Genomic DNA, 27,363 nt, shown 5'->3' on the forward strand with positions numbered 1-27,363 from the left:
ACTCATTTTTCCATGAGTGTATCACTATGGTAGTTGAAGCAATTTCTAGCGACTGTTACATGTTTGTTTTGTAATGAGTTGTTGACTGATCAAATCTTATCCAAATGAACTCAAATAACTTTTAAATGAAATATGTGTGAATCTACTTTGAAATTGGTTTTGGAACAATGCCAAAATTCCTTATGGTTTGGAATTTATGCTCATCTTTCTATAAGGACGTCACTGTTATGGTTGCAGGAATTTCTAGAAAAGTGATAAGTGTTATGTGATAAGTGTTATTTGTTAAGTGCCATGTGATAAGTGCCAAGTGATAATTGTTATGTGATAAGTGTTGTTTGTTAAGTACTATGTGATAAGTACTATGTGATAAGTGTTTTGTAAGAAGTGTTATTTGATAAGTGCCAAGAGATAAGCATTTTGTGATAAGTGCTATTTGATAGGGCCCATGTGGTAGGTGATATGTGCGCTTGATATTGAGACAAGCAAAGAGACATGTGATCCAGTGTCCTTTGAGCATATTGCATTGCCAACTGGTGCTGGAACTTTTTCTAACTCCCTATAATAGGAGGGGAGTTAGGATGAGTGTGTGATGGGAGGGTCGCACACTCCCCCCCCCAAATTTTGTGTGACGCAAAAAAAAAAAAAAATTGTCTTGCAAGACAAGTTCCTATCAAAAGCCCCAAAGCATGCTGGGAATTGTGTGTGTGCGTGAGTGAAGGCATTACGAAGTGGGTCACCTACTTGTCATTGTTTTCCCTCCTGAGTGATGGTAGAAGTCCTAAGCAATGAGATTTGTTTGGCCTGATGAATAGGGCTTCTACTTCAAGAGCAGGAGAGTCAAGGGGTGAGTTGATTAATGCTTGCTAATGTTGTTTATATTCATTATTATACATGTTGAATTATTAGTGATGATGATTTGTTAGGATGTTTGTGATGGGATTATTTGATAATTGCTATTTTATATGTTCTCTGCATTGTAACTGCTCATCCCTCAAAGGAATCATTCTCGACATATTGCTTGATATAATAGTGGCACATGGCATCTGAATCTACTTACTGGGGTTAGCTCATTCCTACAACTTCCATCCTTGTAGATTGATAGCAGCAAGTCAAGGACAGGTGGCCCAGGGACCGCGGCTGAAGGGTGGAGTTCGTGCTACTTACAGAAGTTTGATTTCCATTGTATGTGTCTGATGGCTGTTAGCCACAGACTTTGTTTAAATTTTGAAGTTATGTAATGATTAGGGCCTTAGATGCCCGGGAACCTTTTGTAACACTTTGGAAAAAATTTATATACAGTGTTTTTCAGTTGAGGATCTGGTTGTCCAGTTTTTAGTGATTGTATGTGTTATGGAAGTTTTGTTTTCCTTCGTGGTTTTCTTTGATTACCGCTTTTCTAATGCATTGAGCGCACTCCTACCTGAGTGACATTCGCTACTCTGGATCACAATTCCGCACTTTGTTGCCCTCCGGCATGGTAGGCGTCAGGGGGCGGGGTTGTGACAGGGGTAACTTTGATGAAGCCAGATTATGCGTCTCTACCATAGACAATGGAGCATAGGGTCGTTGGGTCATTCCAAGAAGAGAAGACCATTATTCCAGACTAACCCATTAGAGTACTCCAATAACTAGTCCTTAGCCTATAGATGTCATTTATCAATTGTCTAGTTTTATTATGATGAGAAAATGAATATTTATGGTGGAAAATCATCTAGGTAATTTTTTAGAAGTATTGAGAATTTTTTGAAACTTTTTAGACTTAAAAACGAGGTTTTTAAAATATTTTTGGGCTAACTCCAAACAAGGACAACTAATTGGGAGCCCAAATGACACCCAAGTGTCCATATGGTGGCCATGGGGTAGTCCCATGACCCGAATCTTGCTGACTTATGCATTACATCAATGGCTAAGGGGGTTGTCCTTATTTGGTATTTGGTATTAGGTATTTTGTTCATGTAAGTTATAAAGTTTTTAATAAAATTATGTTTAAGTTTTACCACACATGTGAGATGGAATACGGTGCCTAGGGTTGACACGAGCCATGATAATTCGACTTAAACCCTAATCCATGAAATAAGAAAATTTTAAAGTGGCTTTTTGTGTAGCATTATCTCATTGGCTAAGCCCATGTCAAGGTTATAAAATGACACATGATTATTGACTCATACAGGGAACATTATCCTAGTTAGAATATCTATTTCAAATTATCATAAGGGCATGCCTCTATCTTTATGATGTCTTATTATTTTCATAAATTTTTATGGACAATTATGGAATGATTAAAGGGTATATGAAAAAACTTTTTATCGGTCAAAGGTAATTTGGTAAAATGATTAATTTAATGTTTTATGGAGTGATAATGGCATCTAAATCATATCCATTGATCTTGAAAGCTAGGCATAGATGTATGGCTCGGATCATAACCCTCTCATGTACTGTAGATGAATAATATCAAGGGCTTGAATTTGTTCACTCAAAAATATCTCTTCACCTCTATTCCATACACACTTGAACCAATGTAGAAAGAGAAAGAGAATAGAAAGAAATCTCTATGCCCCACTCTGAGCTCGTTCCCCTTTACTCCATTAAGCCTCTTCGGTGAAGCCTCTTGATCATGGGGTTGGTTTATGTTAAGTCTTAAGGTGTCTAGTGCCTATATTCTAAGGTAACTATCTCTACCATTTTTTTTTTATTTAAATTTTTATCCCATAGTTTATCTATTGCAATTCATCCATTACAGTTACATCTTTACGTCATTCCCTAGTGTTTTGGTGATATTTCATTATCCTCTCAAACTAGGCATGTGTTAGCTTTTCATGAAAATTAGTGAGTAATTTGTGTCCATTTGAGGCTCATTTGCTAGAGTGTGGTCTTGGAGAAAAGTGTTTTGGTAAATGATAATTTGCCGCACTATATATATATATATATATATATATATATATATATATATATATATATATATATATATATATATATATATATATATATATATATATATATATAAGCAATGATCCAATGCAATAGTTGTATCGTAGTATAATACAACGACACTTCTAGAAAACCATGTTTGTAGTATTTGTATGACCCCAAATTTTGCACACACACTTTCTTCATCTCAATAATCAATCCCAAAAAAAAAAATTCAATTTGAACCCTAGATATGGTCAAAATGAGTCCCATCCAAAAATGAATCTAGACCATTCATTTTGTGAATTTCAAGATCCTAGCCTTTATGAAATCAAAATCATTTTTTTATTTTTTAACATTGTTCATCTAATGATAATAAATCCATCCAAAAAAAATGAAAATGAAAAAATCTTTCTAAGGCCTAGATCTATGCATCTCACCAAATGAACGACCTATATCAATTGAGCTAAAAAATACTTTCTAGGTTGTGTTTTCAGTTTTTGCTTTTTTTATGATTGTTCATTAGAATGAAAAGAGTGTATATATCAATTTTGGGATCAAAAAAATGATCATAAGATGGTTTTTTAAAGTTGTTGCATCATATTACTATACAATGGTTGCCTGAAATCATTACCATATATATATATATATATATATATATATATATATATATATATATATATATATATATATATATATATATATATATATATAATATTGAGATTAGCCTACTAGCTCATGTGAACATATAAGCCCAACGGCCCAGATTGAATCTGAGCTGATCTGACGGTCACGACCTCATTTCGTGTTTGAATTTTACTTTTTTTTATACAAATCTAAATAACTTGAAATTTTAGACGTGTATTCTTCTAATCACTGTACACTTAATAAAAATATTTTAAAAATAATTTACAAAAAATAAATTGACCAAAACACCCCCGAAACACTTCAGGAATAGTTTGGTTAATTTATTTATTACAAATTATTTTTTTGATATTTTTATTAGATTTTTAAATGTTTTTAAAAATACATGCTTAAAATTCCAAATTATTTAGATTCGTAAAAAAAAAAATTCAAATTCAAATACGAAATGAAGTCGACCGTCTGATCGACCCAGATTTAATCTGGACCATTGGGCTCATATGAAAACATATGTTCATATGGGATAGAGGACTAATCTCAGCATTTTCCTATTTATATTTGTTCAATATGAGTTACCTTCAATTGGCTTCACCTAACTGTTTGGTGCTTTAAAAGGTGACCTCTCTCTCATTTTGATCATAGTTAAACGGTAGATCAGCGATCATTAGCTTTCAACTTGTATGAGTAAGAAAACTTTTGTGATTAGAGTCATCCGTGTTTTCATCTATGAGACAAAACTAAGTTTTTTAAATATCCAATTTGTGATCCGAGCAAAATGGGTTCAAATCATTAATTTCCTTTGTATATTTTACAATCTTTTCACTATGTTTTTGAGTTTATGTAAGTTTCTAGTTATCGGGATTTAGGTATAATGTGTTGATGTGATATATTTGTTGATGGGAAAGTTGTAATGTGCAGTCTATGTGAAAGTTCATGTGTAAACAATGTGTAAACAATTTACACTTTGATGTACAAAGTGTTTGTGCAAATGATTAGGGAACTCCATTGAGTTATAATTTGAGTTTTTTTAATTGATATTTGAGTCATAATTGCTGTACTGAGTGTGACAGTGAGAAAACCGTATTTGCACTTGGATGTGCATGTATTAGTTGTAAAAGTTTTAATTTCAATTCCACGTTAAGTGTAAAAGAGCATATCACTTCGGAAGTTGCATCCCAAAAATTGGGGTCCTAAAACCGTTTTACCTCAATGGAGGATATGCTTCCAAGGGAGCCTATAATCTTTTAAATTCGCAAGAGAACTGACTTTGAAGTGACCCCACCAAGTTCGAGTCGCCAAACATTGGTATTACACTACACGTTTCCTTTGTCTTATGTTTTATTTTCCAAATTTGCAGTCAAAGGCAAGATGCTTGAGGAATGGGAGTTCTCTTTTTCAAATATCCTTCATTTCAAAATTTGTTGGCAAAATAAGCATGGTTAGCAGATGATGGACCGGGCAACGTGATGATGCACTCAATGAGTTTTGTGCAAAGAGTCATAACAACACTACAAAAAATGGCAAGGGACAAACTTAATAACTCTTCATGAGCTGTCTGCCATGAATAAGTGTTTTAACATGCTTCATTAATCGTCATTATTGATGTTGTTGCCTACCTTTCAGAATTTGTAACATGCATCAGTAATCGTCACTATCCACCCCTTGGGGATATGCAACCAACTTCCAGAATGAATTTTCAGGGGAAAATAGTAGACTCAACGGCCTTATGTAGATTGAAGCTTTAAGTCTGTAGGAGTTTTGATGGTGACATTCGGGGTACAAAGCCATGATCCTTTATGATTGGGGGAGACCTTGGCTTCTAAAGGTACAAGTACCCTTCCTTTCTCACAGATGACAGACACGGCCATGGACTCTTTTTGCAACGCACCGTACACCGTGGGTCGCTAGATCTAAGCCTCGTAATTGTTCGGGCTGGTACTTGTACTAGCCTTGGCATGGCCCCACACCTTATAGCCCTAGTCTTGGCCAGGGCGTTCAATTATACATGGATGGACTGAACTGCGCTTCGGCCTTTATATGCGGCCTAGCTTTCGGGGGGACATGAACTGCCTGGCTCAGGCCCGGCCCTAGTCAGCCATGTATTTTATGTTAGTATTTCTGTTGTAAGAAATAAACTTTAGGTTATTTCAAAACAATACAAATTCAAATGCTTTTATGTTGTAAATTGTACTTTCTGTCGGAGGAAAATGTTGTTTTGTAGTCCCACATTTACAAATTGGAATGCGATACAGAGAAACCCGCTCTACCATATGCAATAAAGGAGAGAGATTATAGTCAGACATGCGTAGACATGCCTTGAAACAGAATGGAAATAGAGATTAGGGAAAATGACAGACACCCCTCCAAATCAACTTTATACTTTTAGAATCATACCTTAGACCCAATACTATTTTTTTTTTTGTATTTAACTCCCGACTCAAAAGAGTAAAGTGCCTTTACCCGCTCTCTTCCCCTATGTTTTGAACTCACTCGTTCTCTCGTGCCCACATTCTCTTTGAAACCAAAACGCCAAATATCATTCCCATTTCACTACTGCCTCACCGGTAAATTCACCAGAAACTTCGGATCCCAACGACTCACCGACCCAGTAATCATTATTAATACCAAATTCCGGGCGTCTTATCAACCCCAAAATCACCGGTAAACTCATCCGACCATTTTCGAACACCAAGTTCACTACAAAAGTAATTATGGAAACCTAGGTTTTCAGAGATAAAACCCTAGCTATCGTAGTTAAGAGGAGTAGCACGAGAGGACGTCTGAAATCCCTAAAACGGAAATTTATGACCTAAGAAACTCTAAACTAAGATTTGCGGAGACAAGAAAGCACAAAATAAATTCAAGAAGCACCAGAAATCAGAGAACGGGTGGTGAAAGCCCCAAGCCATATTTCAAGCCATCACCACTCTTCTATCTCCCTTTTAAACCCACCCCACCTTTCTCTCTGTAAAATCGACCACTCCAAAACACAAAATTTATGGACAAAGGAAAAAAAACGCAACAAGGTAGGTCTTAGTTCGAGCTCAGGCATCCTGATTTTTCTGGCCACATGGTGGCCATCTCCGTTGGTGGGATCGCTGAAAATATGATAGGGAATACAAAGTAGGCTTTGAAGCAAAAGGTCGAGGAATCAATGGCTGAGATTGTGTTGCCTGTGAATATACAGGAGAAAGGGAGAAGTGGGAACGGGCTGGAGGAGCTAGTGGGTCATGTTCGAGGGGGTTATGGAGAAGAGGAAAGGCTTGGAGGTGAAGACTGGAGAGAGAGAGAGAGAGAGAGAGAGAGAGAGAGAGAGAGAGAGAGAGAGAGAGAGAGAGAGAGAGAGAGAGAGAGAGAGAGAGAGAGAGAGAGAGAGAGAGAGAGAGAGAGAGAGGGGTTGATCGGTAATGGTGGCCGAGTCAAAAGTGTGAGAAAAGGTATATTTGTATTATATTCATGACTTTTTTATTTTAGGGTAAATATAAAAAAAATAGTATTGAGGTTTAAGATGTGATACAAAAAATTTAGGGGTAGGATGACTAGAAAGTTGATTTGGAAAGTATCTATAATTTTCCCTAGAAAATTACTTTTATTGTTGATAGCACTCAAGGTGGTCTTGGTCTTTGGCATCACTTACCGGACAGCGGAAATTGCCACCACCCATTGAAGGTGAGTAGTTTAAGCAAGACTAAGTGTGCCAAAAGTGAATTAAAGACGACTACGTATGCAAGGGGTAACAAAATTGAAAACTAGGATTCATGCAGCCAACTCCCATTAATCAAAAAAAGCTAAAATGATGATGATGATGACATATACAAAGGATGCATCTCAATTATTCTAATCTATGCTATGTATGCTGGAGTTTGTGGTACCTAAAGGCTTTGAGAGCATGTAAAACAAAAGAATCATAATAGATGTGTGTTCCAGTGGGAGTGTGGTCCCTATGCAATCAATATGGTATTTTGTAATTTGTTGATTAACCTAGCTAGAATTGAGTGGTTTACAACTGAGTCGAAGTCCAAAACTTTATCCTTGAGCAAAGGAACTACAATTGAGGGTTACATTGTAGGGTCATCCCTTGTTGAGGTGGAAAAGATGCCCAGAGATAATGATATTGACTAGGGGGCTTGTTATCTCCTACATGTTGTTGGAGGCCTGTGAGGGCAATGGCCAAATCCTCAACAACCACCACATAACGTGTACAATTTTTGTGGCATGTGGGATTAACTGGGACCCACATAAGGGCCTAAGGCCATGGGCCCCACATGTGCACTTCCCATCGTTGCATGGGATGTTAAGCATTCACAAGCATTCTAGCACCTAGAATGCTCATCGCCTGACGATTAGGAATGTTCGCGATACTAACCAGCCCGATTCCCCATACACTGTTGTAAATACCCCGATCTTGACTGGAGAAGTTATGGATACATCGAAATGTCCCAAGCAGACTACCTAGATATTTTAAACCATTCACCCCACCGGAACCCCTTTCCGTAAACCTAGCCTCCACCAAACCTTTATGGCCCTAGTGGGACCAAAGGCACCGAGACGTGAAACAAGGCAAGACAGACTCAGAAACGACTTGACTTTGAAGCACTTAAAAAAGGAAGGCTCTGATTTTGCCCCAACGGCCACCGAAGCCCTACCAGATGTCCGAAGGAAACATACCGAAGGCACCTCAATCACTGAATAGGCGACCTAGGAGACCAGAAGCTTGATGCCATTCCCAATGGCGCTAGCGCCATTCAATCAAGCGCCTAGCTCCAGGCCCACTCTTTGAGCATCTAGAGGACCAAAAGTCTGGCGGCAATGTCAATGCCACTAGCTCCAGTCATACTAATGTTAGGCCCCGAGACCTCCACTAAGTAGGAAACAACCTGGCCCACATGATTGAGATGACACCTAACACATGAATCTGCATGCGCCGACATGGTAGACCCGTACTGACATGTTAAACAATAATACGGCTTGAGGTTGTCGAATTTCCATTGGACGATGATCAAACAAAGGTAAAACCAAGACAGCGTGCCAGCTGGTTACCAATGCTGTTGGCGCCAGTTGGAATAGCTTCAAGCGGTGATTGGTCCATCTGAACCAGACCATAGTCACCAAAATGTGACATTTGTCCAAAACAGGGTTTAAACGCTGTCAGAATGTTGCCGGCGCCATTGCCAATGGTACCAGACACTGATATGGCCATATCGGCCCCATTAATGAGCAATTATTGTTTTGTTGACCGTCATTATTACTACATTAATGACATGGCATCATTCCCACTAACGCCAACACCATTGCAAATGTCTTTAGAATTCTAATGGTCCAAAAATCGCACAAAACCGACCTACAAGCTGTCATGGGTCCATTTTTCTTATAAATAGCCTCCATCACCTTAGTCATAAGGCCCGAATCCTAATGGTTTTATGCTAAGACTATGTCCGAGTTTTCTCAATCTTGCGCTTAGGTTATGGTAAAAAATCTCTTGATCTTGAGCTTAAACTTGAGGTTGAGAGAAGAAGGCCCTAGGTGAGCCTACTTGAGCAAACTCCATTCTATCAAACCCCTTCAATCCAAAACTAAACTACAAACTCCTTCAAGTTACATTTTCAACCGAAGGAGGTCTAGATAATCAGACCTTTTGGGCCCCCTTCCTCTTAATATTAGTTGCCCCATTAAAAACTGAAAAAGTTCGGGATTGACTGTGCAACCAACCGATTTGAATCGGTGCCGACTCTGGACGCCGGGCCAGCAGGCCAGACCTAAATGTTATTTTTTTTCTTTTTTCCTTTGTTTTCTAGCATTTATTCTCATTTATTAGTTACATTTATGATTTTCTTCATTCCTTCCTTCATCTCTTGACGTAGCTCTCCCTTTCCTCTTCTTATATCTCTTGCATTTATTTCTTTTAGTTATATCTAACTATTCTTCCCTATTTCCACTTATTTACGATCATATTCACTCTCCATTGTCGTACATTTAATGTAATATTTATTATCCTCAGTTAGTTATATTTAAATCCTCCCTTCCTCCTTTCGTCTTCTTCGTTGCATGATCATTTCCTCTTCGTTGGTTTGCATTTATTCTTTTTGTTTTGTTATACTGATTCCTCTTGTTTGTTTCTTCATTTAGTAGTATAGATCTTCTTTTCTCATCTAATCTCTCATCTCTTTTAATATTTGCCTACTTGTCGTTTTCTCTTATTGCATTTGTTTATAGATAGATTTGTTGCATTTGTCCCTTTCTCTTTTGTTCCTTTGATAATATAGATCTTTAGTCTCTCTCATATCTTTCAACAAAAACTTGTTTTCTCTTTCTTTGATTATTATTGTTCTTCCTTTCTTTAGTTAACATAATCTCCTTCTCTTTTCCTTCTCTCTCTCTTATAGCTATTTAGTTTATTTCCCTTGTATTTTGTTCAACAATTTAGCATCTCTCGTTCTCCTTTAGTTGCATCTTTTTTTATTATCGTTTATTAGTAACTTGTATTTGTCTATTCCTCTCTCCCCTTTTCAATGTGTCATTATCTATTTCTGTCTTATCTCATTTATCTTAGCACTCTTTCTTACGCTCTTTCCTCATATCTCTTTCTTGTATTTAGTTTATTACTCTCCTTGCATGTTATTTATTAGTATTAATTTTCTTGCCTCTTTCTCTCATTTTATTCCCTTCCATGTTGTATTATTAACTTTATTCTCATCTTGTACTTATATCTCTTTACCTCATTGATAAGGACCTCATCTCCTTCCTTCTTTATAATCATGCTTGTATCTCTACAATTCTCTTTCTCTTTTATTCTATGTTATGTATGGTTAGATTAAGCCTTATTCATTTATCTTCATGCTCTTTAATTTCTCATTCTTCTTGCATCTTATAGTTAGATTCTTCACCCCTGTTTATTTGTATCTTCCCAGCTTAGTTATTTACTTATGGTTCTCCTCTCTTGTTCTCTTTCTAAACTGCTTATTTTAAAATCTTCTTTTTACCCAAACCCTTTTTAAAAGCTTTCTTTGTTGAGTTCTAAGGTTGAAATAGGAGAGAAGTCGACTTTGTTGGTGATCCGAGAGAGATAAGGTCTTAGGACCCGATTCTCCCTTGGGACATAATTTGACAGGATCCATACTCTATCAACTCATCGATTTATTTGCACCCAAAACCAAGGCGGGGAGAAGTGCCTTGCCCGCATTTTCGAGTATAAACATTTGCTCATACACCGACAGCTAGGCATCTTCAGAATACTAACTTGCCCGGCTCCCGAAATGCTCATCGACCGGCGGTTAGGAATCTTCGTGATAGTAACGAGCTTGGTTCGCCATAGCTGCTCATACGCCGGTGGTTAGGCATCTTCGCGATACTAACTTGCCTGGCTCCTGGAATGCTCATCAACCGACGGCTAGGAATCTTCGATATACTAACCAACTCAATTCGCCATACGCTGCTCATATGTCGACAGTTAGGCATCTTCGTGATACTAACTTGCCTGGCTCCCAGAATGCTCATTAACAGGTGGTTAGTAATCTTCTCGATACTAACCAGCTCGGTTCACTATATGTTGCTCATACACCGACAGTTAGGCATCGTCGCGATACTAACCAACCCGGTTCGCCATACACTACTCATACACCGTCGGTTAGGCATCTGCACGATACTAACTTCATTGGCTCCCGGAATACTCATCGATCGACAGTTAGGAATCTTTGCGGTACTAACCAATCCAATTCGCCATACACTGCTCATACCCCGGCGGTTAGGCATCTTCACGATACTAATTCGCCTGGCTCCCGGAATGCTCATCAACCGGCAGTTAGGCATCCTTGTGGTCCCCACCTACCCGGTTCGTATGCTGGTCACACCTAGGCCATCAAGTGTTTCTGCGACCTAGATTTTTGCAACATGGCACAAGATGATTGCGAGCCTCCCTATATTTCTAAGGCTAAATCCAAGAGGCACATGAGAGCCCAAAAACTACGTGTCATGGCAGTCCTTAAGCATGCGCGCGAGGTCCTTGATCAATACCTCTGTGAAAGAGCAAGGAAAGCCACCCAATCGAACTACCACCCCATGGTCGAGATGTGGTCGGGTGTTATGGGTCTAAAATCCGAGGCACTGTTGAAGGAGGTCACGCATGACTTGGATGATCTCCTCACGCAATGTGATGGGAGTAACCTCCAATAGGGTCAACAAGGATGAAGAACTTCCGGGAGGCAAGATTTCCCTCGGGTTCGACGAGTCTCTCTCGTTTAATGAGGGACCCCTGCCTATTAAGCCTCCTACGAAAGGGTAAGCGCCAACAAGTTAGCACTAACCCCCATGTTACCCGCAGTGTCGCCAAGGCACGAAAGGCATCGTCCATTCCCGTCAATACTTTGTTGCTCCCTTTCGAGTTACTAAAACGTACAATGCCCGTCTCAAATAGTGAATCCACAGGACCATCTGAGCAAGAACCTATTGCAAATGTAATGATGGTCGGAGGAGGGAATGACCTGGCTGAGTCCGAGGAGATGCTGCGTCTGAGGACTATGCTAACTCTAAGAGAGGTTGAACTCCAGGCGCATGGTCCTGAACTTGAGACGTTAAAGGCGGTCCGAGTGACTGCCACTTCCGGCAACCCTTCAGGGCAACAGTCCTCAAACCCGATCATGGAAAATCGGTCAACTCGCGAACCTATGCCGCAACAGCCTCCACGGCTCACCAACACTGCCTTGACCACAGAAATAGTGTGTGACCTGGTGATGGAGAACTTACGGTCGTTGCATCTCCCGGGTATACAATCAATAAACACTTATCGAAAGCCATATCTAGCATATATTGATGAGGTACCTAATCCGGAGTATCCACGCCCCCAGTTTCCATTGTTTTATGGGCAAGGCTCCCCTTATCAACATTTGGCACACTTTGTGTCGGTATGTGCAGACACGACCGATAATGGACACCTCTTGATACGATAATTTTTACAATCGTTGTTGGGACCATTCTTTGCTTGGTATTTACATCTACCTACTGGGACCATATTTATGTGGAGACAAATGCAAGAAGCATTCTTGGCACGATTCCATAGCACAGAAAGAGAGGTTCATTAATCCAAACTCCTCAACATAAGACAGAGCGACCATGAACTCGTACAACAATACATTGCTCGATGGTGGAACGTTAGCGTGGGGCATGCAACGCACTCCCTAAGCTCCAAGAGGTGCACATGTGCATCAAGAACGTGAGGCCTGTGATTGCAATACACCTATATATTTCCAATCTTTGGAATTTAAGTGACTTGATTTCCATTGCCTGAACGTTGAAAGCTTCATGGAAAGCTTTGGGCTGGACCCGAAACAAGTGATCATTAGAAGATTTGATAAAGACAAAGCCAAAGTCACTCAAGCTAAGACTTTTATGACTACCTTTGTAGTCGCCCAGGGAGGAAAGGGAAGAGTTACCCATGTCCCAAGAATTATGATTCTCCACAACCGTCGGGACGTGAACGAGGGGAACAAAGATGGAGATGAGGGACACTCTGCGAATGTATTGAAAGGAAATATTCTTTCGATAGAGATCAAGTCCTCGAGATATTAGAAAACCTTTTGAAGAGCTCCATATTGTCGATACCATGAGTTTGATGCTCACAAGTTGGAGGATTGTTGGCCTGTGAAAGATCTGATACAAGAGCAAATATATAACTGTAGTCGCAACCGGTGTCTCTCCCATGCACCATGTCCATTGGATCCCTATAATGGAAAGGGTTGAAGGGTGCCCTTACCGAAAGATCTTCAAGTTATGCTCGGAATACTCTGGGACCCTTAACTTTTCAGTAGATACTGAGGAAGTTTCAAAGCAAGGCTGGAGCACCTATGTTAGCCATAAGGAAAAGAAGTGGATGCAGGTCGAAGCTCTAAAAAGGGTTGGTCTGGATACATTGGAAACGGTGCTATCACAAATACAGATAGTGGCAGGGAATAAAGAGGAAGCTCCTCCCCCTTTGTCTAAAGGCACCACAAACCAGAGTAGAAAACGACCAAGGAATATCCTCAATCAACTCTATCGCTTCATCCTACCCTGAACAATTTCATGCCCAGGCCTCTAATGATGAATGGCCATCATGAATAAGGCGTGGTGAGCGAAACCCCCTCAAGATGTCGGTCCCAAGAGGGTGATGCCTGCTGCAGAGATACAAGCTGAAACATCCAATGCCATCGGTCATGCAAAACAACCAGTGGATGGATAGACCAGTGACTCTAATCCGACATCTTATATGAGAAGAAAACTTGTTGCTATAAGCGTCTATGACGCCCTCATGTTTTCTAAAGAACTCCGGGCGGCCCTAATACAGGCCCTTTCATCTCCAGAAGAGTTTCAGACCGAGGTCGATCAAGTTGAACTTGACCTAGCAGTTCTACCTGATGCCATGTCGGTCACCTTCTCTAATGCGGACTTGCAGCTGGAAGCAAAGCCTCATAACCACCCCTTGATGGTGGACAACACCCTACACGGCGTCCACATCAATCAAACAACGATAGACGAAGGATTAGCCGTAAACCTACTCCCAATAAGAACATTGAGATCCGTAGGGATGGATGTCAAGAACTTATAAGGACATATGGTAATACAGGGTTTCAACCGGGTTACTTAGCAAGCCATAGGGAGTATTAGATTGAAACTCAGAACCAGAGAATTGGAGGCATATACTACATTTCAGGTCATTGAGACTAAAGCTTCCAACAATGTGTGGCTGGGATGCCCCTGGTTGCACGACAATGGCATCATCCCCTCAATCCTTTATCAATGCTTCAAATATTTTAATGAATGGCAGTAACATACGGTCTATGTTGACTGGAAGTCGTTTACCAAGGTAGAATCTCATTATGCATATGCTAGGTTCTACAATCTCAAAAATCCATATCCTTACTCTGAAGAGATATTAGAGAGTGAAAGTGATTCCGACGAGGATCATGGGATAGGGCAAGCCATAATTAGGGCCCTTAAAGGTCTCGATGTTGAAGCAGGGGCCAGGTACCTCACTTCCATCATATTGGAAAAAGTTGAACTAGATATATTGTATCACGTCGGGGATGGTTTGGTCAATTCTCCCCTGAAGACGAGATTTAAGAAGGGATGTCAAGAAGAATATTAGACTTTTCCATTGAAAGATGGAGTCTCGAAGCCATAGTGGAAGCCACATAGTCCCCAGGCTCACCGGATCATGGAGAACCTGAACTATGACCCGTCCACCAACCATGGCTTGAATAATGGAAAGGGCATGATAGCTTCCTTCCAAGCAATTGAAAACGTGTCATGTAGGAGATTTAACACTCAAGAACTTGGACATGCCTTGATCCTAGAATTTAGCTCAAAGAGCATGCATAAGAGAAAGTGGACAGTCCAATGTGCCATAACGTCTGTGAGTAGCCATGAAACTGAAGACTTAGACGATGAGGTTGAAATAGAGCCTACCTCTCGACGGCAAGAGGATGGAGGTCAGGCCACGATTGACGAATTGATCGAAATCGAGTTAGGCGAAGAAGGAGACCACAAACCCACCTTCCTGAGTTTGTATTTAGACTCAAATGAGAGAAAACAATACATCAGTTCCCTCCGTCTTAATCGATACATCTTCGCATGGAATACCAAGAGATGTCTGGATTGGATACCACAGTAGCTACTCATAAGCTTATTGTCGATCCTCACATAAAGCCAGTAAAGCAACCTCAGAGGAAGTTTCACCTGAATATAGCGACTCAGATCGAGGCGGAGGTTAACAATTTGGTAAAGGCTAAGTCTATCAAGGAGGTGATATATCCTAAGTGGCTTGCCACCATAGTGCCAATTAAGAAAAAGAACGGGTAGATAAGAGTCTGTATTGACTTCCACAACCTCAATTCGACCGGTACCAAGGACGACTTTCCCTTACCTCTCACCAAATTTATGATTAACTCGATAGTAGCCTAAGGCCCTCTCGTTTATGGATGGGTACTCGGGCTACAATCAGATCAGGATGGCCCCTGAAGATAAGGAGTTGACTGCCTTCAGGACCACAAAGAAGATATATTGCTACAAGGTGTTGCCATTTAAATTAAAGAATGCTAGTGCCACTTACCAGAGCACCATGACAATTACATTTGAGGACATTCTCCATGATTTCATGGAATTGTTATGTCGACAATCTGATTGTCAAGTCAAGGGATCGATCCACTCTCCTTGCATATTTGGAAGCCTTATTTAAGAGATTGAGGAAGCATCAACTAAAGATGAACCTTTAAAGTGTGCATTCGGGGTAAAATCTGAGAAATTTCTAGGTTTTATTGTGAGACACAAAGGAATTGAGCTAGACCCACAAAGATAGGTGTCATACAAGAGATGCCCCTGCCAAGGAACTTGTGTGGGTTGAAGTCTCTCCAAGGACGTCTAGCATACATCTGGAGGTTCATATCCAATCTCTCGAGGCATTGCAAACCCTTTTGTTGACTCATGAAGAAGGATGTTCCGTTTGAATGGATGAGTCTTATCAAAATGCTTTCCAGGACATCAAAGATTACCTGTTAAATCCACCTGTCCTTGCGGCTCCTGTACCAAACAAGCTGCTCATCTTATTCGTGAGGGCTCTAGAAGGGTGTTTAGGTGCCCTCTTATCATTGCTCGTAAGTTATCACACTCATGCATAACTAACGGCGAATGCCGAGAAATTAAACTGTATCTAGTTCCTCCATATATCACACGGACAGGCATATCAGACCTTACGAGTGTACGTATCCTAGAACTTGTCTCAAGACGAGATGACTTTAATCCTTGAATATGCTAACCTAACGAACTATCGGCATCATATCTTCATCGGTTGCAAGTTAGAACATTTAGGGACTAATTGACGAATCAATACTCCTTAGTCATATCAAGACCTTCATATGGTGAATCCTGGTCATATCATGTATTTCATGTGAGTAGATATTATTACGAATATGATCAAGAATCATATTCGTATCTTATCGATCGTGTGTTAAGATAACTATTAAGCATGCATTATTGGCTTTGTTATATATCATTATCTTCAATCTATCGAGCGTTGGTTAAAACACACTTAGCCTTATAGGTGACTAAGAGACATATCCACCATTTCAAATCATATCTTCACGAGATTTACTCATCGAGTTTGCATATCTTTATTCAACGTACGTTAAAGCCATAACTCATAACTGTTAAAGATATACTTAACTTAAGGTATATCATTTTAGTCAAGATCATCTTGTTCTCCCATCGAGCATTTTTTAAAATGTATCTAGTCTTGCATGTGACAAAAATACACCCAGCAATACCGCCCCGGGCGTTGTGTGCGTGGGAGAATCCCAAAAGCACGTAATGGCCGGTAATTTGGGTGATCTTGTTTCGACGTCAGTCTTTATCATCAGATCATTCCCCCTATCTTGGGAATCCTCATATTTATCAAGAACCGAATAACCGTCAAGCCTTCAATTCCCAATACATCCAACATTATTACTTCATGTTCCCAAGAGATAAACTCTTTGAGTTCGTCACGGAAGGTCTATAAAATAAAGGGGAGTCATATCTCACGCCTCACACCCTAAACCATGCCATCTCCAAACTTCCCAGGTCACTTGTAGATCTGACTTAGTCCTCAACTTATTGTGGCAATTACAAGCAGTGAGGAACATGGCATTGGCATTCCTCCTTCAACTGCTACCCAAGGCAAAAATAGCCGAAAGCATCATGCAACCTTCAGAGTTGTCATTACTTCTTCTGAGGCTGAAGAAGAGGTCCCTAAGGCGGCCCTAGAAGCGGGTCTAATGAAAAATCCCAAGTTCTAGGAGATTCCTTACCTTCAAGAGTTGGTAACTCGGCTTCGTCGAGATGTGGAGTACCATCAGAATATGTCCAACTTCTATCGAGGAGAGGTCGAACACATCAAGGAAACTCTGGCCTTAGTTAAGAGGAAATTGGTTAGGGTTGCCAAGTTGATCCGCTTTGGGGAGTGATGCCCTAAATTAAGGCTAGCAGAGCTATTTTCTTTTTCCCTTTTTTTTCTCGTCCTTTTTTTTGTGAACAATGCAAGGGCTAAGTCCCAAGACTTCTATTGATAAAGCTCATTTATTTTGCTTAATTAGTATTATATTTTTGTCTCAATCTCATTTTGTTTTTTGCATCATCCTCGTAATATTGGATATATCTTTATCGCATCTCCTGTCAGTTTGAGTTATCCATCCTTCGTTCATTAAGAATAATATAGATTTGATTCCAAACACATACCCTACATCCCTATCTTTTCAAATATTGTCGAGGGGTGTTTGAGTAAAAGTATGAGGGCATAAGCATCTTTCATCCTTCAGATGGGGGGCATTATGGTAAAAAATTTCGCTCCCTTCAAATATCCATCTTTTCATCTTCCTCAACCTCTCATTCTCCATTTTTCACTTGAAAACCCTTTGGCATTCTTGTTCTTCCATCTTCCTTTAACATTCTGGCAACCCTTTAGCAACCCTTTAGCATTCTGGAGAACTTCAAGCAAGCTCCATAGTCACCCTTCCTGCTACTTCAGAAGAGATTTCGGTGACCCTTTTCGAGCCTCATATCCTTTTCCGGTCATTTTCAAAAGATTCTGGCCAACCCAAAATTTTGCAACCAAAAAGTTTTTACCACTACGAAAAATCCCTGCTGGTTCCTTCATAGTGCTCTTGCAAATTTCCCAACCAATCTTCGGCTTTCTTCATCAACATTTGGCACCTCCTCGATTTCGTGCAAGTGAAGCCTACAAATCTAGGATTTTCGAACTTCTTTCATCATTCTTCAAATTTTCGATGGAAACTCCAGCATATCCTGTAAGTTCTTCTTTCCCCATCTTTATTTGAGATTTCTTCATATTTCCCTTTTTTTCTTTTAATTTTCTCCATATTAAATCACCATTTGTCATTCATGCACATCCTAAACGTAACCCGACTCTTGAGCCTATGCTCGCGATGGGGAGAAGGTTGAGTGATTTCGGGGCAATCCCGTCCTCTTGGTTTAAGTTGATGCTCCGGGCTATTGCCCCGATTCCTACTTTCGATCAATTGGACATACGAGATTTTTTGGGATTCAACCCTCTATGGGGCTGGTTATACCCAAATTACAGAGGCACTTCAAAGCCCTCAGAACCATGGAACTTTTCTTCCTTATGGGACACTTTCCTTTATTTTATGGACGGATTTCTTTCCTAATATCTTTACCTCTGTACTTGAACTCATGTACAAAGATAGTTTCTTTATAATGCCTTTCCTTTCATGTTTTGGTGATTATTTATCATGCTTCAAAATCTCAAAGGAATTTTCGCAGCATTATCATAACAAAATGAACCATGCTTTAGTAATTTTCTCATGTGAGGAATAGGGACAGATTATCTCAAGGCCTTTCGTGCCCTTTGTAAAGAGAGTACGAGCGGCCAATGCTTTAGGTACTAAGACCCCACGAAGGTACTGTGGTTTAGAGTCATACAGGATGGACCATGTGTTAAGGCCTTGTTTTTTTCATAACAACTAGGTGCTAAGGCCTCCAAAAGATGGCTATTTGGATCTTTAGTTGACAACTACCTCTTCTGGTTGTGAGTGCAATTGGAGTTCGTTTGAGATGGTATTTTACTATTTTATATGCCTTTATTCATTTTTCTAATATAAATTCATAGAAGATCATAGTAGTCTAATACTCATGCATATTTTCTTATAAGTGCATACAAAGAGAAGAAATAGGCTAAAGCAAAGGAAGCTCAATGACTTGGTTTTTGTTTGAGGGAATCTAAGACTCAAGGAGAAGTTTAACCAGCAAAAGAAGGATCTCGTCGCTTTGAAAGACATGGAAAATGCTTTAGATTGGCTAGTTTGGGACCCTAATACTGAGGAGGTCTTCCCCAGGGAGAGTATGACCTAGGAAATGGCCGAGTAGGCTTCGAGACGAGCTTCTAATCCTATGAGGGCCAATCGAGCAATGATTGCTACTAGTACTTCACACTCGCAAAGGAAGATATAGGAGGAGGCCGATTCAGAAGAAACTACGGAATAAGAGCAATATGTTGAAGAGGGTGATGATTTTGATGATGACGACCTGGATTCCGATGTAGATGCAAGCGTAAACGATGACGATTCTTATTCTTATTGATATCTTCTCTCTTCTTTTGTAGTATTTTTGTTGCACCATCTTGGTTTGGACTTTAGACATTTGTATGTTAAACAGACTTTATATTTTTTGGACTATTTTGTTGTGTGGTTTTATATTTTTGTAAGTTTGTTGAAAAGAAAGAGAGTTGGAGAGTTGGAGACTATTAGACTACTGCTAGTACATAGCCTTTTAGACTTTTAAATGTTTTGTATGGTTTGAATTTTGAAATTTTGAATAAGTTTATTCCCAACATGCTATATGTCAAATGTTTGTATATAAGAAAGTATGTAACAATATTTTAAATTACAAAATTGACACAACTATATGCATATATGCGTATTTTGTAAAACAAAAATATGTATATATCTAAAGAATTTGCACTACAAGGCGCCCGAGGCTCTAGGCACCAGGCCGGCAACCTAGGAGCCACCTAGCATTTTTTATAAACCTTGTTTCAAGCTTGCAGTTCTTTCTACATGACATTCCTAAAACATGGAAATTCAGCAACCTGATTATGACAGTTAGGAGAAAAATATTTTCCAACACAAAATGAGGAGTGGTTCAGGAGGATTAGAATCATGATCAGATTTATGTATCTTAGCAAACCATAAGGGCATACAATGGGTCAAGTTCTGGGGTAGCCTTAGGTGGAACCCCCTATTTTCACCTTTAGCTTACATGGAATGTGTAGGAGTAGCGATCTTAGGAAAGCATGTGAGTTTCGAAGTAGGAGGTGAAGCAACATGATTAATGGAAGGAGGCACGAGAAAAGGAATATAATCAAGCAATAGAGCATGTCAAGAAATTCAAAGTTGGTTGGCAAAAGGATCATAACAACGACACTCCTTCTGGTTTTCACTATAAGTAGAAAATCATATTTAATTGAACCGGCGTTTAATGTGCTTATGACAGGTAAAAGCATAAAAATAGGTCTCGAAAAATGTAAAAAATTCATCAATTGTTCTTGGTAGATAGCTGTAAAGGCCCAAGAAGGCTGAAGAATATGAGGAATACAACAAAGATTAGAATCTTCATCTAGAGCCTAGAGTCTACAAAGTGACTTTTTTTTTGGGGGGTGGGGGTGTGGGGGTAGTTCAACAGTAGGAATCGAACTTGAGACATATCGTTGCTAAACGTCAGTTGCTAACCACTTAAGCCTATAGTCCACAAGGTGGCTGATGCCAAAAGTATTTAACCAAGTGAAATGAAGTGAAGAAGATACCACTAGGTTCAAGTGTATCAAATAATTCAACTAGGAGAGGCATCCATTTTGGTGCGAAAATAGATGAATGGCGGCACGTTACAATCCACTAGAGAATAGCATCCTTTCTTCAGTTTATTACCTAGAGCTTAGAGTCTCAAACAAGTGAATGCGAAATGAAATATCCAATATTTCAATAGAACCATGGGAAACATCTCAATTCAGTCTCATATGGAGTGAAAGATCACTTTGTTGAGCTTGCTGAGTCAACTTCAGTTATGACGAGGTGAACGTTGCATCGAATGTACTCAAGTTTTTGTTGGAAAATAAGGTGATGGAAGAAACAATTGATCTTATTCTTTATTTTTATTCAACTTTAACGGATGTATATTATAGTTTGCTTTTAAGGCTTATTTCCAGGGTTTTTAGTTTTTTTACAGATTCCAAGGTTTTAATATTTTTTTTTGTTTATTAGATGGGAACTATTAACAAGTACTATTCATGAGGTTAACTTTATCCGCAAAAAAAAAACTACTATTCATGAGTACTATTCACGAGTACTGTTTACAGGGGTAAATTTGTCATTACAAAACTTAAGTTTAAATTAAGGAGTTTAGTTTCAAGTTACGCTTATGTCAAGACCTTTTGGTCAAAAGTTAATTGTATGGACAAATATTGTACAAAACAATAATTTTCTATTATAAATAAAGGCAAGGATGGGCTGGAGAGGCATTCATGTACGGAACAAGTTTATATAAGGTTGCAACCTTAAAATGTAGAATTACAAATGCACCTCAAAAATCCATCGGACAAGGTTGTTTTAATGTTGAACAAACCTCTAATTGATCATTTCAACATCGGGATGTATGAATATGAAAGAAAAAAAAGATTTTGAGTTCCAAAAATAGTGCATCTTGCAATACATTATCTAGACCGTCCATTTTCTAAGATTTTCATATGTTTATAGATCTGCTTGATTTTAACCATTTTTGGAGTTTAAAAATTTATAATTAGATACGAAAATAAATTTTGAGATAATCCTAAGAAGTTTTCGCCAAAATACATATCATGACAAAATTTGGAGGTGCACCTTAATTGGATTGTTTAAGGTTGCAACCTTATAGAAACCGCATCCTTCATGTAGTCCTCTTTAAAAAAAGAAAAGACTTTGTCTTGTAAAAGAAACCTAAGGGTTGAGCGTTAGGTGGGAGAAAGCCTTAGGATTTCTTAACAATTGCTTGTGTATGGCTTGTTTCTTGCAATTTATTGTTCCCTCATTTTTCCCTGCATCAAGTTGAGGAAAAATTATTCTTGTTCTTTATTTTTATTCAATTTTAAGGAATTTATATTATAGTTTTAGTTTAGGGTTTTTATAGTTTTTCCATTTATTTCATGAGTATTATTCACAAATCACACGTATTATTCATTAGTATTGTTCACGGGTACTATTCATAGGGATAAAACTGCCATTACAAAATTTATACTTAAATTAGGACCTTTGGTCAAACGTTAATTGCATGGACAAATATTGCCCAAAACAATAATTTTCTATTATAAATAAGGGCGTGGAGGCTAGAGAGGGCTAGAGAGGCAATCATGTATTCCTCTTTACGAAAAGAAAAGACTTTGTTTTGTAAAATAAGCCAAAGGGTTTAGCCATAGGCTTTAAAGGATGGAGGAAAAAATTATTCTTATTATTTATTGTTATTCAACTTTAAAAGATGTATATTAGAGTTTACTTTTAGGGCTTATTTGTAGGGGTTTTAGTTTTTTAAGGATTCCAAGGTTTTTATATCTTTTTTGTTTATTTCCTAGGAACTATTAACAAGTACTATTCATGAGTACTATTTACAAGGGTAAATTTGTCATTACAAAATTTAAGTTTAAATTAGGGAGATATAGTTTCAAGTTATGCTTATGGTAGGACCTTTTGGTCTTAATAGGATGAACAAATATTGTCCAAAACAATAATTTTCTATTATAAATAAGGGAATGGATGGGCTGGAAAGGCATTCATGTATTCCTCTTTAAGAAAATAAAAAACTTTGCTTGATAAAAGAAGCCTAAGGGTTGAACCTTAAGTGGGAGAAAGCCTTATGATTTCTCCAAAATTGCTTGTGTCAATGTGCTTCTTGCGGATTTTCTATTTTTCTTCAAGTGCTCCTACATCAAGTGGTATCAAAGACCGTGATCTACACGGAAGTTACTGTAGCACATACGAGAGTTACTATAGCACGTATAGAGTCAATGTTTTAAAATGCGGTCATATTATGCAGCCACATCAAGCACAATGCGTTGGTCAGCGCATCGAAAATCCCCGCATATGCGGTTTGGAGAGATGTGTCGGCATATGTGCCACATCTCTCCGCATCAGTGTTGCATCCCGCATCTCACCGCATCAGGCTGCATAGTCTTCTGCCTTTCTTTCTAAACTGTACCCCTCAGGGAGGGGTAATAAGGTCATTTTGACCTTCAAAAATGGGGGGAAAGGGTTTGAGGATTTATTAAACCCCCCAAACAACATTTTTCAGCCACATCTGTGGCTTTTATTAAATCGATTGAATCAAAAAAAAATATTTTGAGCAGAAATTTTATTTGTTGAAGTTCTTTGATTTGTGCATTTGTTGATGCTTGGTTGTTGATTTTGTATCTTTTGGAAGTTGATTTGAGGAAGTTTAGGCGAACTTATCACAACAAATTGAGGGTTTCAAGGGCTGTGAAGAAATGGATACATTGAATGTTTTTTCCTAGTTTTTATCAGGGGATCTTTTTGAGTTAATAATGGGCAGTCCACGAGCTTCAATAATGGGTAAGACGGTGATCTTTCAGCCCAAGAGGATCTCGAGTGCAAGCCTTTCCACTTTCACGCTCTGCTTGTGGAGTCAGGTAGTGATAAAAGACCTAGATGTGGGGAACATCACTCCAGGGTTTTTGATTTGAATGATGAGATTTTTTATTTTGACATAGATTGCATGGAAAGTCCACAACTTGTAGATTGGGATTCACCACCAATCTTTGATATATACTCAGATGAACAACAAGATTTCTCAGGAGATCTGAACTATGATAAGGATCAAGATGGTGAAGATATCTTGGAAGAGGGTGAAGAATATTGAGAGAAGGCAACAAGACTAATCCAATTCATGGCCTTTGAAGATGTCATTAATATTGCAGAGATAGAGCATTCAAGAAATTCAAGGTATTGGAATCAGAATGGTGCAGTGGAAGCATTGTTGATTCAGAATCTGCAAATTGTGGCCCTAATTCCTCAATATACATATCACAATCCGTTTCTCAAAGAATTATCTTTACCACGAATAATATTTGAGCCAACAAAGCAAAAGAAGATTGAAGACGGTATTTTTGTTGCTGAATTCATCTTGGTACACTTCAAAACTCAAGAACGAGTTTTCTCCAATCAAGGGAGAATGAGGGAGGAAAAAATTGTTCTTATTCTTTATTTCTATTCAACTTTAAAGGATGTATATTATAGTTTCTTTTAAGGCTTATTTGTTTTTAATTTTTTAGGGATCCTAAGTTTTTATATTCTTTTGTATATTTCATGAGAACTATTCACAAGTATTATTCACAGATACTACTCATAGGGGTATATTTGTCATTACGAAATTTAAGATTAAATTAGGGAGTTTAGTTTCAAGTTATGCTTAAGTTAATAATATGGACAAATATTGTCCAAAATAATAATTTTCTATTATAAATAAAGATGTGGTTGGGCTAGAGAGGCATTCACGTATTCCTCTTTAAGAAAAGAAAAGATTTTGTCTTGTAAAAGAATCCAAAAGGTTGAGCCCTAGGTTGGGGAAGGCCTTAGGGTTTTTCCAAAATTGCTTGTGTCAAAGTGCTTCTTGCTGATTTTTCTATGTTTCTTCAAGTTCTCCTACATCATAAGGTAACCTTGCTATATATATAATAATTTCTAGAAATTAATGCGATGCCATCAATGTCTTAGACGATAGCATGCACTTTCCTATGTTGACACAGAGAGAGAGAGAGAGGGAGATCCTGTGCTGATGGCGAGCAAAATTATTCTTATTTTTGTTTTTATTCAATTTTAAGGGATGTATAATATAGTTTTAACTTTAGGGTTTATTTCTAGGGTCTTTTTAGTCTTTAGGGTTTATTTCTAGAGTTTTTAGGGATTCTAGGGATTTTATATTTTTTTTATTTACTTCGTGAGTACTATTCACAGGTAATGTTCATGAGTACTACTCATGACTACTGTTCACAGAGGTGTATGGAGCCTTTAGGGGATCATTCCACATGATTTTTTGAAATGAAAGAGAAAAAAGCTTAGGCTTTTGAAACCTAGCTGGGGTGTGGAGCAGAAACCCTTGGTTTTTTCGAATTGTGTTTGTGTTTGGCTTTTGTTTCTCTTTTATTTTATTCCCTCAAAATCTCTTGCATCAAATTGATATCAAAACCTACGATCCATATGGATAGTACTGTAGCAAGTATTGTAGCACGCAAATTGTAGTGTCAATTTTTGTGCCATAGATCAACAACGAAGCCTATATCTTGTTTATTTCAGCATGTGTTTGTTGATCATCTGCCTACGATTTGTTTTTCGACGATCCCATGACGATAAGAAAGGGTCGTGCAAAGGGGGGGTTCGTAAATCCACTCCGTGATCCTAGAGATGACAAAATTGAGGAACTTGAAAGGCAAGTTCAATAGTTAACTCAGTATTCGCAAGCCTCAATAATGGGCAAAACGATGATCTTTCAACCCAAGAGGATCTCGAATACGACCATTTTCATCATCGCAATCCACGTGTGGAGTCAGGTGATGAGGAAAGTGATAGAAGACCTAGACTTTGGGAACATAAATCTAGGGTTTTCGATTTGAAGGATGAGATTATTGATTTTGACACAGATTATATCACACATCAGCAAGTTGTAGATTGGGATTCACCACCAATCTTCAATATATACTAAGATGAACAACAAGATCTCTTAGAAGATCCAATCTATGATAAGGATCAAGATGACGATGTAGATATTTTGGACACGAGTGAAGAATATGGAGAGAAAGCAATACGAGGATTGATCCAAATTATTGCCTTTGAAGACCTCATTAATATCGAAGAGGTAGAGAGCATTCAAGAAATTTTGGGTATTGGAATCAAAGTATTGCAATGGAAGTGTGGTCGACTGATTAACTGCGAATAGTGGCCCTGGATTAAGAGAGTAGTAAATATATATGGAGAAATCTTTTAGAGGACAGAAAATTGAGTTTGAAGTTTCCCACACAATTTTCAATGGGAGTTCAAGGGCATCCATATTTGATAAATTTGCATTGATTCGTCAATATACATATCAAGATCCATTTCTTGAAGAATTATTTTTACCATGAATAATATTTGAGCCAACAAATAAGAAGGTTGAAGAAAGTAGTTTTGACGCTGAATTCATTTTACCACACTTCAAAACTCGATGACGAATTTTCTACAACTATGGGAGAATGATGGAGGGCAAAATTATTCTTATTATTTATTTTTATTCAACTTCAAGGGATGTATGTTATAGTTTTAGCTTTAAGGTGTATTTCTAAGATCTGTTAGTTTTTTAGGGATTTTAGGTTTTTATATTTTTTATTTATTTCATGAGTGCTATTCACAAATACTTAAATAGTATTGCTTATCACTACTGTTCACAGGGGCAAAACTGTCATTACGAATTTATTGTTTAAGTTTTTTTGGGTCATTTAATTATTGTATGGACATTACTGTCTTTGGATACTAAGTTATAACATATAAGAGGCGGGTGGGGCCTTGAGGGATATTATAATAGGTGTGTGGGGCACTGAGGGGGTCATTCCACATGATTTTAGAAATTGAAAGAGAGAAAAGGGCATCCGAATGCTTTCGGATGTGCATCTTTTACCATAATAGGGCATCCATGTTTAAACCATAATGGATGAATCTTTAGACTAAAACTTGGAATAGCACAGAATAAAGAGGACACTGGTCAAGTTCGAGCACTAGTAGACCCTTGCTTTCATTGCCCCAAACCAATGCGTCATTCCAGCGAGCCATAGTGACTTTGTGTTGTGAACTGATTTCATGACATCATAAATTTAGAAATGGCATGGGAAATAAACCAAGATCTATTGCTCCAGAAATCACAACTTTGACAATGCATGTTATAATCTCATCTCCGAGGACATCAATGAGAGCCCCATACTTTGGCCAAGATTCTTTGCACAAGAAATCATAACATTAATGAAGAGCACCATCCCAATGCACGAATAGTCTCATCTCTAAGGATACCGACGAGAACCCCATATCAAACTTTTTCTTTCCATACATCCATGAACAGAAAAGGGACCGGAGGAATAAACCAAGATCCTTTGCTTCAGAAATCACAACTTTGATGAGAATCCCGAGCTCAATGCATGAAAAATTTCATCTCCAAGGATATCAACAAGAACCCTAGATTTTAGCCAAGGGTCATGCCAAAAATAGAAACTTGAAAAAT

The 27,363-nt window shown here is 38.4% G+C and overlaps 1 protein-coding gene across 21 annotated transcripts in view; it reads right to left on the bottom strand.

The window, feature by feature from the left end:
* LOC18424775 (C2H2 and C2HC zinc fingers superfamily protein) overlaps positions 1-27,363 on the bottom strand; it is a 61,243-nt gene that overhangs the window by 19,493 nt on the left and 14,387 nt on the right. For 10 of the 21 annotated variants that reach the window (XM_088863918.1, XM_088863937.1, XM_088863916.1 and 7 more), the window contains one exon: positions 5,068-5,636. The exons of the other annotated variants lie outside the window; for them this stretch is intronic. The gene's annotated coding sequence lies outside the window, so the exon portion shown is untranslated. Of the gene's footprint in view, positions 1-5,067; positions 5,637-27,363 lie in introns of those variants that run through there. 21 annotated transcript variants of the gene reach the window in all.

The sequence above is a fragment of the Amborella trichopoda genome, chromosome 4 (genome assembly GCF_054954075.1).
Source record: "Amborella trichopoda isolate Santa Cruz 75 chromosome 4, AtrichopodaSantaCruz75HAP2 v2.0, whole genome shotgun sequence".
NCBI lineage: Eukaryota > Viridiplantae > Streptophyta > Magnoliopsida > Amborellales > Amborellaceae > Amborella > Amborella trichopoda.